This window comes from Rhinopithecus bieti, unplaced genomic scaffold (assembly GCF_001698545.2).
Source record: "Rhinopithecus bieti isolate Rb0 unplaced genomic scaffold, ASM169854v2 scaffold_6792, whole genome shotgun sequence".
NCBI lineage: Eukaryota > Metazoa > Chordata > Mammalia > Primates > Cercopithecidae > Rhinopithecus > Rhinopithecus bieti.
In genome coordinates this window covers 1,108,525-1,128,382 of record NW_016805361.1, presented here as the reverse complement: position 1 = coordinate 1,128,382, position 19,858 = coordinate 1,108,525, and the positions used below count along the sequence as shown (strand labels likewise).

Below are 19,858 nucleotides of genomic sequence, written 5' to 3'. Positions count from 1 at the left end.
TAACATTTGAGTTGAAATTTGAAAGATGAGCGAGTAGGAGTTTTTATACAGACATTTCAGGCAGAGTGAATTATATATGCCAAGATGTAGAGGAGGGGTGTGAGTCAACAGGGCATGTTCGAAGTATTAGAGACATTCAGTATTGCCTATGAGACAAATTGTGTAGGAGGCATGGGGGATGGGATGTGGGAGACGGTGACCTTGGCTGTCATGCTAAGCAGTTTGTTCTTTATCCCAAAGGCTCAGGGAGCCCTTGGAAGACTTTAAGCAGGGAATGATAAACTCAGATTAGCATTTTAGATGGATGGCAGGGCAAGACTGGAGGAAAGGTAGAGGAAAGTAAAGTTGGCCTTTCTCCTTATATCCTTATACACCATTATATTATCTTACTCTAGGTTTAAGACATGTTTGAGGGACTGAATAAGGGCAGTGGTAATGAGATGGAAAGCAGGGAAAGTTAAAGAGTTGCTTAGGAAATACAGTGAACCTAAGTCAGTGATTGGCTAAGGGGAAAGGCAAGAGAGACTGTATAGTTTTTTTTAGCCCTTACTGCATTCTGTATATTTCTCATTTGAATTGTTTTATTAAACATTGAACTTTGGCATTTCGTATGCTCTCAAATAATCTATTGACCAGAATAACCTATGTGCATTAGTTGAAAAAGTTTTATTTTGAGCTCTATCATCAAATCATACATGGACTTCCACTAAATTTCCGTTAGTTTAGATTTGGAGTGAGAGATTTTCTTTCAGAGATCTCTGGAGTACCTCAGAGGTCTGTATTCCTGGTAGACTGCGCTGAGATGACTTGCTTTTCACAAGTTTTGTCCATCAGGTGGGTGGTCTCCAGCTAGCACTCTTAAAACTGTTGAGGTAGTCTTATTTATAAGCATGTAAACTCTTTTAAAATATCTAATTTGTCAGATCAAACACTCCAGGAAGTCTCTGAGTTCTTGTGGTCTTTTCAGCATACCATAAAGATGTATGTTACCTCTGGCAAGATTAGAAAACATATTGGTTAATTGTAAGACATTCTGATTTGAAACAATTAGATCTATGAGATTCCTGTAATTATTAACACATGAAACTTTTTGGCAGTTTTAAAAGAAAATTTTTTTGAGAAAATGCTGTAGTTGGCGTGATTCCTGTTTTTAACTTGTGTTCAACATTCTCCTTTTGTTCCATCCTGAATCGTTGGAGGAGTGCATGATTGAGCCTGTCAATTTGAATATGGTTTTTAGATTTCAGGATATGGTAGAGATATTTTTTCCTCTTTTCTTCACATGACTGTAAGAGTTAAGTAGCTATTTTGGATGATATTTTCGTTCCCATTTTGTGAGGCATTCCACTTACAATATTCAGCTCTTATTCATTCCAATAATAATAACAATGATAATGCTAGCTAACGTTTATTGAAATATAGGTATATTTTGGTGCTAGATACATTGTCTTATATGATTTATCTCATATAAGCTTCACAATAAGACTATGAGTTAATGTTATTATAGTCATTTTACAGAAGAAGAAACTGAGGCATAGAAAGTTTGAGAAATTTCTTTAATGCTAAATAGATAATACAAACAGAGCTGGGATTTGAAACCAGTCTGTCTGACTCTAGGATCTTAATCACTTTACTATATCAGACTTTCTACATTTTTTTCTTAAATGTGAGTGTATATATACATAATCTTAGAAACAAACATTTTCAAGACTGGCAATCAGATAACTTCATCTTGCACTTTGTTTCTGGTGTTTCTACCTATGTGTGTAATTTTATAGCATCACTGATTTGCTTAAGGTAAAATTCTATTGGTTGAAACAGTAATAGATGAATATACGTGTGACAAACAGGTAGGGTTTTCCTTAGATAAATAGATTCAAGTTTTAACTTTTACAGGGTTTGGGCAGAAGAGTTCTAAAATGTGCATTTAGCTTAGTGAGAACCTTTTAACAGTGACAAGTCTGAAATTTTCAACCTGTAACCACAGCTCTGTTGAAAACCTCAGGCACTTTTTTCACTTTAAGTACATAAAATTTTTTTAAAAGTAGGTGTCTTCTGACTGGGGAATTGCAAATATCCATTTTATTCAAAACTTGAATTACAGGTTATATCTTACACATATGAGAAATATGGCTTAATTCCAAAAATTTCCTGAAGTGTTCAAACTCAGAAAGTAGAGAATATCGCTAAAATTCAGGGACATTAGGGATGGAAACTGGCTGCAAGGAAAATTGTGAATTAGGCAGCTTGCTGTCTTGGTTATCAGCCTTCCCAGTGCACACTCTCTCCTTTTTGTCTGGGATAGCAAGTGTCTTTGGGCCTCACATCCACTAAGATTGTCTTCCTGATTCTTTGTAAGTCTGACTTCCAAATGATTGAAAATAAATTATGGGTAAGATACCCTTCCAATGATATTTTTGTTTTAAAGAAATAGAGATTTTACCTGAAGAGATGAATATTTAACAAATTTTAGGCAGGAACCAGGAAATAAAGGTAGTTATTTATGCTCATGAGGCCTTCTGGTCCTTCTAAAAAGCACAACAATATTTGTCTATATGTAGAGCTGGCCCTGTCTCTTTAGCTAATTCTTCACTCGTCAAATTAGTAAGTTAACCACATTGAAGTGTCCAGTGTACACAAAGGAGGTCATAGCAATGATTCATGTCCTTTAATTTCAACCTAATGTGAGATAAAGGAACTAAAGATAATAAAAATTACAATTAACACTTGTTTAATGTGTCACAGTTTGCAGAAAACACTTTTTATATGCATAATCTCATTTCATTATTTCTGCTTTATAGCCAACAACACTAAACTTCAGAAAGAAACTGAGCCGGTCTCAAGTCATCTGCAAACTGAGGGCTTGAACCATTGTCACAGCCTCCTACAGTTCTTGGGAATGGTAGGTAAGTAAATATTTATTTTCTTTCTTATTTCTCACTTGCTTTCTGCCTTCTTGCCCCCATTCATTGTTACCTTCCTCTTGTCTTTAAACCTGTCAACTCATCAATTCTCCCTGCCTATGATTTATATGAAATAAAAACCATATAAATGTGTAATATCAGTAGTATCACATAAATTTTTCATAATAATTTGTCAAGAAAACTGTGTGTGAAGAAATTACATATATTATTTATATGTATATAAAAATATATATATAATCCTTAGCAAATATAAGTTCGCGGTGAATATTAGTGAGGGACTGTATGGTGAATGAATGAGTAAATCAACCAATTAGAGCAGTAGAGAAATCTAGGCAAATTGAGAGCTTGTCAGCCCAAGAGAAGTAATGGTGTTGGCATCTGGAAGACTTTTTGGCCTCCCCCCGTCTCCTAATGAATGCCTAGTCACTGTCTAGTGAAGATCTCATTTACTTTGTCCCTTAATGAGCCATTTACTCAAAGACAGCTTTCACAAATAAAGCCTCTAATTTGGAACTGAGTTTCTTATATGTTTTAGTTGTGGGAAGTCATAAAAATTAGGGCAACATCTGTATAATCAGGAAATTGTCATTTTTGATCTTGCTCCTTCCCTCTGCCATATGCTTCATTGTGTTGTGGAGTCTGGAAGGCAGAGGCTGATGCTGTACATGTGTTGGACAGTAGGATGGTCTCATAGCTTGGGGCCTGGGAAAAGTGACCTTGCAGCTTGGTCCTTCAGCATCATCACGTTGTCTCTATGTGAGGCAGGGATGGGGAGGAAGTGACGATGGGGGGACTAGAAGGCCCAGCGCTATGACTGGGAGTTGGGGACAAGAGACAGGTGAGAGTGTTGTATAGAGCAGAAAGCGCAGAGAGGTGTGTCAAAGTTAAGCAGGCATGACAATCAGACGTGTCACATGAGAGCCAAGAGGACACAGCAACTGAGGCAGATAAGAGTCAGAACACCTGGGTTCAAGGCTCAGCCCCACAGCTCGTTTCCCATATGGACTCAAGCAAGTCCTTTTGTGTGTAACAAACCTCAATTTTCTTGAAGTACAAAAGGATATCGGTATCTTTGCTTCTTGTCATGAAGATGGTCTCAAAATCAGAAGAGATAATGTGATCCACACTTATTTACCAAGACCACTTGAAATATAAAAGGGGATAGATCCCAAAGGAAAACCAGGGTGTCTTACCAGTAGAATTGGCAAAAGATACTGTGCAAGCAAAAACAAAATGTGTTTGCTAGTGGAGAGGACGATAGGGATCTCTTTGGTAGATTTTCCTTATTAATAAAATAATAATGAAAGCAGTGGGTTAGCAAGTGTTCAAAAACTGGTTCCCCTCCTCCCTAAATACATACACTCACATACAATTATATAATTATATATTTATAATATAAAGGATATATAGCCCAAAATTTACAAATAATAATACAAAATACAATACTCTTTATTGGAAATCTCAAGTGACCAAGTGATACCCATAACATACTTTCATTGATTTTTGTCAAATTTTTATATCCATAGCCAACTTATGACTGCAATTGATGAATGAATATAGTTCCAACAGGTATGTTGGTTCACATTTATATTTATGTTAATGATTAATATGAAAGCAAAACCAAAACCTCGTATGCTCGAACTTCATTTGTCTTTCAAAGACATGGGAGTTCTTTGCTGAATTAGCCTTCACATAAAGATAACAGCCTTCAAATACTGGTACACCTTGGAGATATTATGGGTTCAGTTCCAGACCACTGCAATAAAGTGAGTCACACAAATTTCTGGTTTCCCAGAGAATATAAAAGTTATGTTTATACTACTGTAACCTATTAAGGATGCATTAACATTATGTATAATTAACAATGTCTGTACCCTAATTTAAAAATACTTTATTGCTAAAAAATGCTAATGATCATCTGAGACTTCAGCTAGTTTTTTTTTTTTTTTTTTTTGAGATGAAGTCTCACTTTGTTGCCCAGGCTGGAGTGCAGTGGTGCAATCTCAGCTCACTGCAACCTCTGCCTCCTGGGTTCAAGTGATTCTCCTGCCTCAGCCTTCTGAGTAGCTGGGATTACAGGTGTGTACCACCACATCTGTCTAATTTTGTAGTTTTAGTAGAGACAGGGTTTCACCATGTTGACCAGGCTGGTCTTGAACTCCTGACTTCAAGTGATCCACCCCCCCTTGGCCTCCCAATGTGCTGGATTACAGGCGTGAGCCACAGCGCTCAGCCTAGTCATAATCTTTTTGCTGGGGGAGGGTCTTGCCTTGATGCTGATGGGTGCTGACTTATCAGGGCGATGGTTGAGGTCATTGTGACAATTTCTTAAGGTAAGATAAGAATGAAGTTTGCCACATCGACTGACTTTTCCTTTCACAGAATATTTCTCAGTAGCATACGATGCTGTTTGATAGCATTTGACCCACAGTAGAACTTCTTGCAAAATTGGAGTCTATCCTCTCATACCCTGTTGCTGCTCTCCATCAACTAAGTTTATGCAATATTCTAAATCCTTTGTTGTCATTTCAGCTATATTCATAGCATCTGCACCAGGAGTATATTCCATCTCAAGAAACCACTTTCTTTGCTCATCCACAAGAAGAAACATCTGTTCAAGTTTTTTTTTTTTTTTTTTTTATCATGAGATTGTAGCAATTCAGTCACATATTCAGCCTTCACTCCTGACTCTAGTTCTCTTGTTAATTCACCACATCTGCAATTATTTCCTCCACTGAAGCCTTCAACTCTTCGAAGTCATCCAGGAGGATTAAAATCAACTTCTTTCTGAGTCTTATTAATGTTGATATTTTAACTTCCTTCCAGGAATCATGAATGTTCTTAATCTAGAATGATTAATCATTTCTAGAAGGTTTTCAAATTACTTTGCCCAGATCCATCAGAGGAATCACCATCTCTCAGAGCTATAGTCTAATGAAGTATATTTTTAAATAATAAAATTTAAAAGTTAAAATGACTCCTTGATCCATGGGCTGCAGAATGGATGTTGTTTTAGCAGGCATGAAAATGTTAATTGTCTTATACGTCTGCATCAGAGCTCTTGGGTGACTATATGCATTGTCAGTGAGCAATAATGTTTCCAAAGGAATGTTTTTTTTCTGAGCAGCAGTTCTCAACAGTGGGCTTAAAACAGTAAGTTTTAACATAACAATAAGTTATGCTGTCAATAGACAAGTTGTTATCCAGGCTTTGTTGTTCCATTTACAGAACACAAGCAGAGTATAATAGATTTGGCATAATTCTTAAAGACCTATGATTTTCAGAATAGTAAAAGAACATTAGCTTTAACTTCAAGTCACCAGTTGCATTATCCCCTAACAAGAAAGTCAGCCTTTTCTTTGAAGCTTTGAAGCCAGCCATTAACTTCTCTCTAGCTACGCAAATTCTAGATAACTTCTTCTTCTAATAGAAGGCTATGTCTACATTGAAAATCTGTTGTTGAGTAAAACTACCTGCATCAATTATCTTACCTAGATCTTCTGGATAACTTGCTGCAGCTTCTACACTAGCACTTGCTGCTTTACCTTGTGCTTTTAAGTTATGGAGACAACTTCTTTCCTTCAACTTTGTGAACCATCCTCTGCTAGCTTCATACTTTTCTTCTGCCACTTCCTCACGTCTCTCAGCCTTCATAAAATTAAAGAGAACTAGGACTTTGCTCTGAATTAGATTTGGCATAAGAGACTGTTGTAACTGGTTTAATCTTCTTTCCAGACCATTAAAACTTTCTCCATATCGTCAATAAGGCTGTTTTGTTTTCTTGTCATTCACACATTCACTAGAGTAGCAGTTTTTTTTTCCATTAAAAAATGTTATGAATACATAATAGTTGTACTTATGGGATACATGTGATATTTTGATACAAGCATACATTGTGTAGTAATCAAATCTGGGTAATTGGGATATCCATTATCTTAAACATTTGTGATGAGAACGTTCTAAATCTACTTTTCTAGCTATTCCACAATACACATTTATTGCTAATTATAGTTACCCTATTGTGCATTGGACCACTAGGTCAATTTTTTTCTACCTAACTGCATTTTTTCACCCATTAACCAGCCTCTCTTAAATCCCCTCTCCTTACTACCTTTCTCAATGTCTCGTAACCACCATTCTATTCACTACCTCCATGAGATCAATTTTTTTTGGCTCCCACATATGAGTGGGAACATGTGACATTTGTCTTTCTGTGCCTGGCTTATTTCATTTAACATAATGTTCTTGTTCTCCTTTTCCATCTATGTTGTTGCACATGACAAGATTTCATTCTTTTAATGGCAGAGTAATATTCCATTGTATGTGTATATCACATTTTAAAAATTCATTCATTGATTGATGGGTACTTAGGGTACTTAGGTTGATTCCATTTCTTGACTATTATGAATAGTACTTCTGTAAACCTGGGAGGGCAGATATCTCTTTGATATAATGATTTCTTTTCTTTTGGGTATATACTCAGTAGGGGGTTGCTGGATCATATGATAGCTCTATTTTTAGTTTTTTTGAGGAACCTCCATACTGTCCTCCATAGCAGTTATATTTAATTTACCTTTTCACCAGCAGTGTGTGTGCATTCCCCTTTCTCTGCATCCTCACCAACGTTTGTCATTTTTCTGTCTTTTTTTGATAATAGCCATTTTAACTGGGGTGAGATGATAGCGTATTGTGATGTTAATTCACATTTCCCTGATGATTAGTAACATTGAGAATTTTTTTACATACCTGTTGGCCATTTGTATGTCTTCTTTTGAGAAATTTCATTCAGCTCTTTTGCCCATTTTTAATGACATTATGTAATTTTTTTTGCGATTGAGTTGTTTAAGTCCCTTATACATTCACAGTTAATTTCCTTCAATAAATTTGTATTTGCATTCACAATTTGGCTAACAGTTTGGCACAAGAAGTCTAGCTTTCAGTCTGTCCCAGTTTTTGATATGCATTTCTCACTGAGCTCAATTATTTCCAACTTTTAATATAAATTGAGAGATGCACAACTTTTCCTTTCACTCAAACACTTAGAGGCCATTGTAAGGTTATCAACTGGCATAATTTTAGTATTGTTATGTCTAAGGGAGTAAGGAGGCACAAGGAGGAGAAGAGGAAATGGCCCATTGGTGGAGTCAGTCAGAACACACACAGCATTTATCAGTTAAGTCCACCATCTCATATGGGTGTGGTTCATGGTGTCCCCAAACGATTACAATAGTGACATCAAAGATCACTGATCACAGATCATTATAACAAAGATCACTGATTACAGATAACCATTGTTATTGTTTAATAACAATTACAATTTTGAAATAGTTCAAGAATTACCAAAATGTGACACAGAGACACAAAGTGAGTACATTTTGGAAAAATGGCACTCATAGATGCTTGATGCAGGGTTGCTACAAACGTTTAATTTGCACAAAATATCCAATATCTATGAAGCGCAATAAAGTGTAGTACAATAAAGTTAAGTATGCTTATACTGGAAAAATACATTCTTTTAATGTGATGGCTAGAGATATGACATTCTTTAATGTTTAATCTGCTTTAGTAATATCTTCTGTATCACTTTGTGCTATAGACTGAATTGTGTCCCCTCAATATTTATATGTTGAAGCCCTAACCCCTGATGTAAATACATTTGGAGATAGGGGCTACACAGAGGTAACTGAGATGAAATTATGAGTGGGGCTGTATTACAAGACACATGAGAGCTTGCTCTCTCTCTCTCTGTGTCTCTCTCTCTCTATCATCCAAGATTACAGAGAGAAGGTGGCCATCTGCAAGCCAAGAAGAGAGCCCTTACCAGAAACCAAACCCTCCTGGACTTTGATCTTGGGTTTTCTAGCCTCTGGAAGTGTGAGAAAATAAATTTATGTTTTTCAAGCCACCCAGTCTACGGTCCTTTCTTTATTATTACTTTATGTAAGTAGATTAATTAATGCACATTCTTAAGTCTAGTTCAGGTTTTGGCAAATTATGATCCTCAGGACAAACCTGGCTCACCACGGGTGAAATTCTGCCATACCAATTTATTTACACCTATATGATATTTGATATATATATTTTATATATAGGATATATTTGATATATATTACATCTATGTGATATTTACATATGACATTTACATATGTATTTAATGCCTTTTGTGAAACAATGGCAGAATTGATGAGTTGTGATAGATATTACATAGCTTTAAACACCTGAAGTATTTGCTATGTGGCCTTTTACAGAAAACATTTGCTGACCCTGGTGTAGGCAATCAGGACTTGTAAGTAGCATTTGCTGATTTTCTTGGTATAAATATTCACACCATGGCAGATTTCAGACTGTCCATATAATATCACTGAACAGAGTTGGGATGAGATGTGCAGTCGTGGTGTTTCCGCCATAGTTAAACTAGATATAAATCACTTCAAAAGCACATACTATTAATGTGTTCTAAAATAATTGGAAATTGATAACTTTGAGTATTTACCTTTGTTTTTAACATTATTAACTTGCAAGTTTATATACTTTTTAATAATGGCTGTGTTGAACAAGTGGTTTGCAAATTTCCCACATAACTCACAGTTGACTCTCATGAGCCAATGTGAGCCAGTTTCAGTTCATCACAGCTCTCTTTAAATTCCAGGTAGTATTTAAGTTTTCTTTTAGAGCTACATTGCAGTAACCTTAAATCTTTATGTTTAGCATAGTCTATAACGTGGATTTTCTGAAACAGAAGAAAAAATATTAATTCAGAAATTTACTTTTGAGTGTTTTTTTAAAGGCACAAATTAGTTTCATATCTTTCTTCTAATTGTTTTCCAAACTTTCCTGATCATAAGTATCACTTGAAATGCTTGGTAAAAAGATAAAGTTGCCTGCCTGTGGAAAAGAAGGGATACAGGAAAAAAAAATTTCTCTCACCAGGTTGCCAAAGATTAAAAATAATAGCAAAACTTTAAATCAATAAAAGTGTGGGAAAAACTTTGAGACTGTGTACTTTTAGTGTTAAATTGGAAAAACTCTTCTAGAGTGCTTCAAAATGTGAAATATTCATGGATTTGATTCAACAATTTCACTTTAAAGAGATAATGATACAAATGTGAACTCGATGAAGTGATTTTTTTTTTTTTTTTTTGAGATAGAATCTTGCTCTGTCGCCAGGCTAGAATGCAGTGGCGCTGTCTCGGCTCACCGCAACCTCCACCTCCTAGGTTCAAGTGATCCTCCTGCCTCAGCCTCTCAAGTAGCTGGGACTATAGGAGCATGCCACCATGCTCAGCTAATTTTTTGTATTTTTAGTAGAAATGGGGTTTCACCATGTTGGCCAGGATGGTCTCGATCTCTTGACCTCATGATCCACCTGCCTTGACCTGCCAAAGTGCTGTGATTACAGGCACGAGCCACCATGCCTGGCGAAAGTGATGTTTTAATGGAAAAAAATTGGAATAAACCTAAATGCCAGTTCATAAGGCACATGCATACCAAAGAGCCATTCTGACAGGTAACTTACGTTATAACATATACCTTTATTATAATGAAATAGAGTTTGCCTGTGATTATTAACAGTTCCAGGTAAAATCCAGGGCTGGCTGCTGAACTTTTACACTGGGAAGTTTAAAATAGCATACTAGTTGAAAGTGAATGGTGAAGACTTCAAAGAACAATGTACTTCTTACCTGGATTGTTGCTTATTTAGGGTGGTTTTTGGTAGGAAATGCTTGGTGTTATTGATCAATTCCAAATTATCTAACACTTTCTAGGATCCAATTTTGCTAATATAAGTTTTACTACACTTTGCCTTATTTGGAGGCCTAGACCCCTCAAAAGCCTCCAAAGTCAGTTAATCATACTACATTGGCCTCTTTTAAGCTAGAAATTTTATCCTTATAAATGTTTTAAATTCTAAACTGAATATGTACTATGTGTTCTCCCAAGATTGATCATGTCTGTTTTTAGCCCCCTTTTGTCTTGGCCTGACACTGAAGAGACAGTGATCTCTAAGTCCCTTGAGCAGACTTTTTCTGTACTTATAGTGGACCCTTTTTCTCCATCAAAGCATCTTATTAAGGAGAAGATTACACCGCTGATGTATTACCTACCCCACATTTTGTCTTTAAAGACTGAGTCTAAGTAGGTTAGAGGTCTGCTTCTTAGATTGGTAGTTGGGTGCCCTCGGTGCACATGGGATAAACATGCAAAGCTTTATTCTATGAAAAATGATAGTCGATTTGGTTTATATTACAACCAATAATCATTCATTACAGAGTGTATTACATGTTTCTTTTGGCTTTTATGCTAAACCAGGAGAATTCAAAGATATTTTGAAATTGTTGCTAATAGAACTTAGGGATCTTTCACAATTCCTAATCAACACATCCCAACTCAGTCTACAGTAGGTTCGTGTTTTCACTCTTCTGTGCCATTAGGGAGTTCATGGAAGCTTTAGAAACGTATTGGGTTGGAGTCCTGATTTCTGCTTTCTAGAGTGTTATACAATCCAGCTTGCTGTTGGATTCCTTTCCCTTATACTTGGCCAGCCCTCCCATGCTGATGCAGCAGCACACATGGACTTACTCCCTGACACCTTCCCATAGCCACAGAGCTTCCTTAAGATTCACCTGTTAGATCTGTTCAAGGTAGTGCTGATCCCCCATGCAAAGTGTGTTTTCATGCTTGCTTGGGGGCTTTACTGAGTTTTCAAGGCAGACATTGTCTGCATGACTGATGTCCTCCAGTTTTGATTAAAGTAATTCATATAATTCAAATGAACTAATGTGAACATACACACCCAACTCACATTATCTTCCCATTCTTGTTTCATGGATGCTAAAGAGCAACTTAAAGAGATAGGGGCTGTAGCTAGCAGTTGGAGAAACCAATAGAGGAAGCTGGCATCATTTCTTCAGATACTGCTTCTCTGGAAATTGCTAAGTTTAGAGAGGACTTGAAGGGCACTAAAGTTCTTCCATGATTACAGATACCTGCAAGAGACTTAACCTGCCCATCTGTGACACCAGCACAGGTGACAGTCATATCCTCACTCTTATCATACCAGCAACAACTTTTTATTGATTTTTTTTCATGGTTCAGAGAGTAGAGTTTAACTGTTAGACTTATCTCTGTCCTCGTGTTGCTAGGCTATTTGGACTGGAAGTCATAGGAGCAGAAAATCTTGGTAATGTTGAAAAAAAGTTCGGTTAACTTTCAAGTATTTCACTCAGGGGGTGAATCAAAAAATCATTTTGAATCTGAAGGTTCCTCACATAATAATTAAGATGACACATTTCAAACTCACCCTTCCTGACAAATGTTTCTTTAAAGAGACACTGATGCCTCATAGAAAACTTGCAAGACATGACACATCAGCAGAAATTGTTTTTGTACAGAACGTTTTCCAAAGATTTTTTCCTGAGTAATCACTGGCATTCCCCCCCTTTTTTCTATAGTCTTTGCAAAACCTTCTGTTACTTCATGCTTGTTGTTTTTTGTGCTGTTAGTAAAGGTTTCATTTTTTAAAGAACTTCCAAAACCACAGTACAGGTGAAATTGAGTTTAAAATAAGTCAGATGCTCTGATTTGAATACTGATTAGGATGAAGCACACTCATCAATAAACATGGAGCCACAATGACCTCAGGAGGACAAGGAGCTTGTGATGTGCATCAATTGTGTTTGGGAAATAGCTTTTACTTATGACTCTGAAGTCTGCTTAAATCCAGGTTTCCAAATGTAAAGGACATGAAGCTTCTACCTCACCCGCCAGCACTGCATCAGACAAAGCGTCTATTTTTGTCAGGAAGTCAAGCAGCATAATAACAACATAGTCATTTCTCTAGATCATCTTTCTCTTTTTCCTACTCCAAATTGCTTTTTAGGGGTTTTAGGAGAGGCTTTGCGTCCTGGATGTGCACTTAAGGAGGTAATGAATCATTATTCCTAAGCCTTATTCCTATTCTATTGCACAGATTTAAAAACAGAAAGAAAAAAATCAAAATGCACTAATTTCCTGTGAGAGGAGTAGGATGGTTTCATGCAGTATGACTAGATATTGATCCCGTAATAGGCTGATGAAGGGCAGTGGCTGGGAATTCAGTGCAATTTATGTGATTGCTGCAAGAAGGGTCGGTTTAGGTGCCCTGCAAAGGAGTCAGGGAGCATCTGATAGCGCCTAGCATTTCAGCCTCTCTTTGGGGAGCTCATGGGCACAACTTTTGTAGTGTGTCCCACTGGGCTTCACTGGCGAACAGAATGTAAGTCAGCTGGAAGCTCTCCCTCATCCTGGAAGCGCAGCTCCAACAGCCTAAGGCTATGTGCCATGGACTAAGATGGATGCCAGCCCCAGGAGGAAGAGGAGTGGGTGTGCAGGTCAGAGTGGGCAGCTCCATTCTGCCCCACTGGTAACTGGATCCCCAAAGGGGATGCTGAATTTGTGCAGAGGAAATCCTTATCTAGAAATTTGTGCCTGCTGGGTGCTGCTCTCCAACTCATGTACCCAGCTCCGGCATTTCTCTCTCGCCCCTTTCCTCTTCTTCCTAGTTGCTGTTACCTCTCTCATGAAAGCTAAGGCGCAGAGCAAAAATTTTCCTTATTTGTTCAAGGAGAAACCTTCCACGATGTGGTAATTTCAGTACTAATTTGAAACTGAAAAAAAAAAAATAAAATGGTGGTGGAGAGGAGGTAGGGAAGAGGGCAGAAAGAGATTAAAGAGATTAAAGATTAAAAAAGAGATTAAAAAAGAGAGAAGCCACATGAAGTCAGGAGAAATTCCGGAAAGCAGCAACCCTTGGAGGAATGTACAGCTCTACTGATGCCTATTTAGCCACCCATCTGAAAGATCCCGGCAGGTTAATAAGCTTTGACAACTGGCAGCTCCATCTCATTTTTTTTCACAGCTTTATGAAATACTCTACAGACCCCAGCTTATTGATACTAATGTTGTAACAGCTGCCCTGGCTCACCTGGTGTGTTATCAAACACTGTGTGCTCAGCCCTGCCATGTGCCATGCCCTTGAGCTGCTTCCTATTCTGCACACAGGCCTGACTAGCAGGAGCCATCCTGCACCTCTTGCAGGTATCTAGGGCAAAGCTTTCAGCACAGGTGCCCTCATGTCACTTCCAAATTGGGATCCTGGTGATTTGTTCAGATTTGACACAATTTGGTAGGTTTCAAGGTGTAAAATGTCCTGAAACACAGGTGCTGCGGAAAAGATGTGCTTTGTTTTAGTCCCAGGTGGCTTTTGGCTACATTCTTACGAAGGAAATAACTCATGGGAAAGTAATTAAATGGGTTTGCCTCATTCAGAAAGGGAGAGGTGAGAATATCTTCTTTTAGCAAGTTCAGTAGGCACAATTGGGACTCACAAAGTAATGCTTCACACTATAAACACAGCCCTGAGAAGTACATTGACTTACTTTTAAATTTTAAGCATTCTCCAAGACTGAGTTTATGACTGAGTTCTTATGAAACAGCAAATTATATTGGATTTACTAAAAATCACTTAATAAAGAGTGGCTGTGGGGAGGAGACAGTCCTACTAGTGAATAATCTCAATATTGATTTCTGTTTGTGTTTCCTAATGGAAAATAGCTGCAGTGAAATGCAATAAACATTGATGGAGAAACGTCATTATAGCTAGAGGGTGTTATGATAATAAATTAGTGATTATCCTATGATATCAACAGGAGCTGATAGAAGGCGCACAGGCAAAGAGCAATGGCCAATGGATTACAACTATCAGTGACCTCAGATAGGGTACGGGCAAGTTTGGAATCATCTTAATCTTTCTTGGTGACCCTTCTTTACTATGTGGCTTTTGTTATGAAAATTTGGTGCTTTGACACAGAAATATGAAGACATTTATATGATACACAGAAGTCTGTACTGTGGTACAGTGAATAAAAGAGAATCTAGAGGCTGAAGCATACTTTGAAGGAAGATGGCAAAATGATGATATAATACATGTGCTACTAGGAAGAGCTATACCTCAGGAGAAATTTTTCTCCATGAATAGGCCTCTGTTCTTTCTTGCTCATGTGCTACAGTTCACTCTCTCATGGTGGAACAAGAGGCAGTTCATCTCATAGTTTTTGTTGATTTCCTCATCTGTAGAATGGAAATAACCATATTTGCCTAACTCTTAGGGTCACTATGCAGTTCAGGTGAGGTAATGGGAGAAAATGCCTTTGAAAAGTTATAAAGCCTCCTATAAATAACAGGGACTGCCTTAGTCCATTTGACTACTATGACAGAAATATCTTAGATAGGTAATTTATAAGCAATGGTAATTTATTGCTCTCAGTTCTGGAGGCTGGAAAGTCCAAGATCAAGGCTCCCAAATATTCAGTGTCTAGTGAAGGCCTGTTCCTCATAAATGGCACCTTCTCTGTGTCCCCACATGGCTAAGGGCAAGGAAGCTTTCTGGAACCTTTCTTATAAGGGCAGTAATCCCATTCATGAGGGAGAATCCTCTTAATTGCTTCCCCAAGTCCCAACCTCCCAACCTTCCTGATGCCATCACCTTGGTGATTAGGTTTCAATATATGAATTTTGGAGAAACACAAATATTCAGACCATAGCAGGGACCTTCGTATGAAGATCTGTAATATGTACATTACCTTGAATGTGCCTGTCTGAAATGGGGTGAGGCAATATGAGAATGGTTGATGGATGTCTGTTTCCATTCTCAGCCCATAGCAAAGACAGAGTCATGAATAATAACATGCTGGAGCCATTCACTAATCACTAGGTGAATGGTTTCCTGAAGTCTGGAGGGATTGATCATTGAAGAATGAATATAATTTTACCAGATACCTAGAGGAGGTGAGAAGGGGCAGGGCACTGGAGGACCCGTTCACATTTCTGAAAGCTTGGGGTGCTTCTGCTATGAACAATTTCCCAAGCCTTTAGTAAAACAGACCCCTCCTACTTCTCTGTCCCATGTGTACCATGTGTGAGATTTTATAACAGAACTTACACCATATTTTAAAATGTACTATTTACATGTCTGAGGTGCTCTACTCAATTGAGCTCCTGAAAGTTGCAGAGTGTGATTTATTTTTAAATGGCTCATTTCTAGTACAATGCCTGGCATGTGGTGAGTGTCCAATATCTGTTTCTTGAATAAATTCATAAATGGGGTCAAAGGCATGGGAACCTAGAACACAAAATGTGAGACTAGCACATTCATGAAACCGTAGTGCTGCAAGTCTAGTTTGTAGACTACTTGGGTTGGGGAAAACAGAGTTATGGATAGGAACTCATGGACAATCAGGTTAAAAAGGGAAGAGGGATCAGATTATAAATTTATGTTTAAGGAGTTGGGGTTTAATTTTATGAACCTTAGAATCTATAAGAGTTATTAAGTAGGAGAGTAACAGGATCAGAAAAGTCTGACAGTGAGGAACATGTATGGAAGGGAGAAAAATCAGAGGTGAAGAAACCAGTCAGGATACTATTGCAGTAGCCCTGGGAAAGATGATGGAATGATGGGTGTTTGAATGACAGCAGTAGCAGCTCTCAAGAAAGTAATAGGAAGGGAGAAGAAGGCATAGATTTGACAGCCATTTCAAGATGAAGCTGGTTAATTTCTGTAATACTTCCTCTTGATTGTCATAATACACACCTATGGAAGCAAATTTGGTACACACTGTGTTATGGGTTGCATTGTGTCCCCTACCCCACCCCTGCTCCCAAAGATATATTTAAGTCTTAATTCTCAGTACTTCCCAATGTGACCTTATGTGGAAACAGGGTCTTTAAGAGGTAATCAAATTAAAATGATGTCATTAAAATGGGTCTTAATACAGTATGACTGGTGTCTATAAAAAAGGAAAATCTGAACACGGAGAAAGATATGCCCAAGGGAAGATGATGTGAAGACACACAGGAAGAAGATGGCTATTGGACTGGAGTGATGCACGAACAAGCCAAGGGATGTCAAGGACTGCCACAAACACCAGAAGCTAGAAGGGGCAAGGAAGGATTCTCCCCTAGAGCCATCAGAGGGAGCATGGCCCTGCTGACACCTGTGTCTAGCCTCCAGACTGTGAGACAATAAATTTTTGTTGTTTTAAGCCCCTCAGTTTTCAGTACTTTGTTACAGAAGCCCTAGGAAACTAATGTATATACAATAGTATGTGAAATTGGGGGAAAAAACCTTAATACTGACTCACTGAAATAATTGCTAGTAACATTTTGCTACATTTCCTTCAAATCTTTGTCAAGCCTCTACCGGGAGTAAATGAAAATGCTTGATCTGCCACATGTTATCTAGCACTGATTGTCATACTTTGTGTTTATTTTGCTGATTTTATAGGTAAAAATAATTTATGCCCTTTCCCACCAGGGCCCTTTGTATAAAAAATGTCAAATTATTACAGAGGATGAAAATCCCACTTCTCATACCAGTCACTCATAATTCCATACTTTTGTGTCAATTAATCTCAATATTTTAACATTTTCTTTCAGTTTTATGTAAATATTTTCACAATTGAGTTGTTATATTTAAGTAAATTGAATTTTACTTTTAAAAGGAAATATTAAATTATATTTACTTTCCCATGTCATGGAGGCTTCAGAAACTTCCTATTCTATCATCTATTATAATATTCTATTAATAGATGTACCATGACATATTAAGCAACTACTTAATGGGGAGCATTCTTGTTGTTCCCGTAATAAATACCCTTTTACTTTACAGAAATGATCTACATTTCTGATTATCTCCTTGGGACATTTCACAGAAGAGCAATTACCTAGTGAAAAGAAAATGAACAATGATAAGACTCTTGATACGTATTGCCACTTACTGCTTTCTGGGATTGTACCAATTTGTTATCTCACAAGCAGTATATGAGGGAATCTATCTCATCATTAGATGCTTTCATTTAAAAAAACTTGGCTAATTTGACAGAAAAAAAAACACTGTATATTATTGCTCTTTAAAGTTACAATTCTTTCATTAATGGTAAGTCTGAATATTTTCCTATATCTTATTTAGATATTTTCATTTTCTCTTTTTAATTTGTTCACATTCTTTGTACTGCAATTTTAGTCTTTTTCTTATCAGTTTGTTTGACTTTATTATACATTTAAGATATCAACCCTTCGTAATATTGTTGCACATACACACACACACACAATTTCCCTTTAATTCTTTCTTTTATTCTTTTACACAAAGGAGGTAATGAATTTTAGAAAAATAAATTTTCCTATTTTTTTCCATGTGTTTATATTTCAAAGAAATGTAGTAGGGTCTCCTAGGTAAACTAAACTGGGATCCTGTTTGACTGTTTGTGGATCTTGCGAATGGTGCCATCTCATTTGTGGAGCATGTATTTATTAAAACTGATATTTATTTTAGTTTGGGGAATTGGCTAGACAAAGAATGAGAAGGTTATCTTTGTCAGAGCTGCAAGCTCATTGACTAGTCTAGTAGAGAGAATGGAACAACACTGGTTTCCTCCCTGGTCTTGAGACCCAGTGGTAGTTCTAGGGAGTGAAGGGTGAGAAAAAGGATGGGGTAGATTTCTGAGAGGCACTGTGAGAACGGGGTGCCTGTAATGCTGCTTTTAGTTCGGGAAACAGCATGCAGCCTGAGTGGTGTGGAGGACCCTGTCTTCACATGCGCATGAAACCTGACACTCTCTGCTGTCTCAAAGTGTATGGCTTTATGAAACCTGTGGGAGAGGATTCTAGGCAGCATCATTCATTTTCCATGATTGGGCACCATCTACAGTGGCAATTGTGAAGCACTTAAAGATGGCACCATGGGCAGGCCTCATGTCCATAAGGAGAAGCTTATGGGAAGGGCAAACCTTGAAGTTGGTTTGTGAGCACATGCGAGGCTCTCCCTTAGAAAATTATGGATACTGGGAGATCTATGTTCAGAGATTGTAAAGAGAAAAGGAACCTGGGTGATTACACCTACAGGCGGGTGAATCCCAGAACATTATTTACATTTAGAAAACCTTCCACAATTCAGATCCAGTTAATATTGAGAGATATTTTAAATGTGGATTGACAAGATTTAGTGACTGATTGGCCCCAAGAGGTAAGAAAAGGCAGCTTCACAGGACTGTCTATGCTGGAGTTTCTAGTTTGAGCAACTGAATACATTCTTGCTTAAATCTTTCCTGTGGTTCCAAGATGTGTCCAGATAGAGGGTAGGAGAAAGGCCTTGGAAATAGCGAGTTGAGTTAAGAGAAAGATAGTACCAGAAATACTTTTGGAAGTCATGGAATATGGCGAAAAGTTAAAGCCATGAAAATAAATTAGATCAATGATGGAGAATAACATCTATTCATGCATTCATCTTGTCTTTTATTTCATGATTCATTCTTTGGCTTTTTCAGAAAAAAATTTAAATCTGTGAAACACAGAGCATTTAGAAATCTTAGTTTCATTTGTGAGAGATGTTTCAGTGGAGTGAGCAGAGAGAAGCCAGATTGAAGTGGGCTGAGAAGCAAATGAGAAAAGAGGAACCGTGGGCACAGAATTTAGGGTTTGGAAGGAAAGGGAGGAAAGAGAGAACGTTGTAGTCAAAAATGGGAAGCAGAGTCTTGGAAGTGATTTGATTTTGGATGGGAAGAAGGAAAGGAGAAGGATGTATATTTCTTAGAATGAGCATATGTACCAGGCATTGGGCTGAATGCTTTACGTACAGTATCTCATTTAATTATCCCCTAAAATCTTGTGAGGCATGGATTATTACTCCCATTTTGTAGAAGAGAAATTGAGGTTAGAGAGGTTGCCCATGGTCACATATCTAGAAATTAATATCATAGCTAGAAAGATCTGTTGGCTTTATACCTCTCTCAGTGGATACAGAGAAAATGAAAGTTTAAGAACAAGGTGGCTAAACATGGTCACATTTCTAGAAATTAATATCATAGCTAGAAAGATCTATTGGCTTCATACTTCTCTCAGTG

General features: G+C 37.5%; 1 long non-coding RNA gene across 3 annotated transcripts in view; it reads left to right on the top strand.

Moving 5' to 3' along the window:
- Nucleotides 1–19,858, top strand: part of LOC108529740 (uncharacterized) — a 148,937-nt gene that overhangs the window by 68,127 nt on the left and 60,952 nt on the right. Inside the window, exons 5-7 of one of the 3 annotated variants that reach the window (XR_001885659.1) lie at nt 2,802–2,906; nt 4,451–4,493; nt 5,457–5,538. This is a non-coding gene — a long non-coding RNA (uncharacterized LOC108529740). Of the gene's footprint in view, nt 1–2,801; nt 2,907–4,450; nt 4,494–5,456; nt 5,539–19,858 lie in introns of those variants that run through there. The other 2 variants (XR_001885657.1, XR_001885658.1) reach the window with 2 other exon arrangements.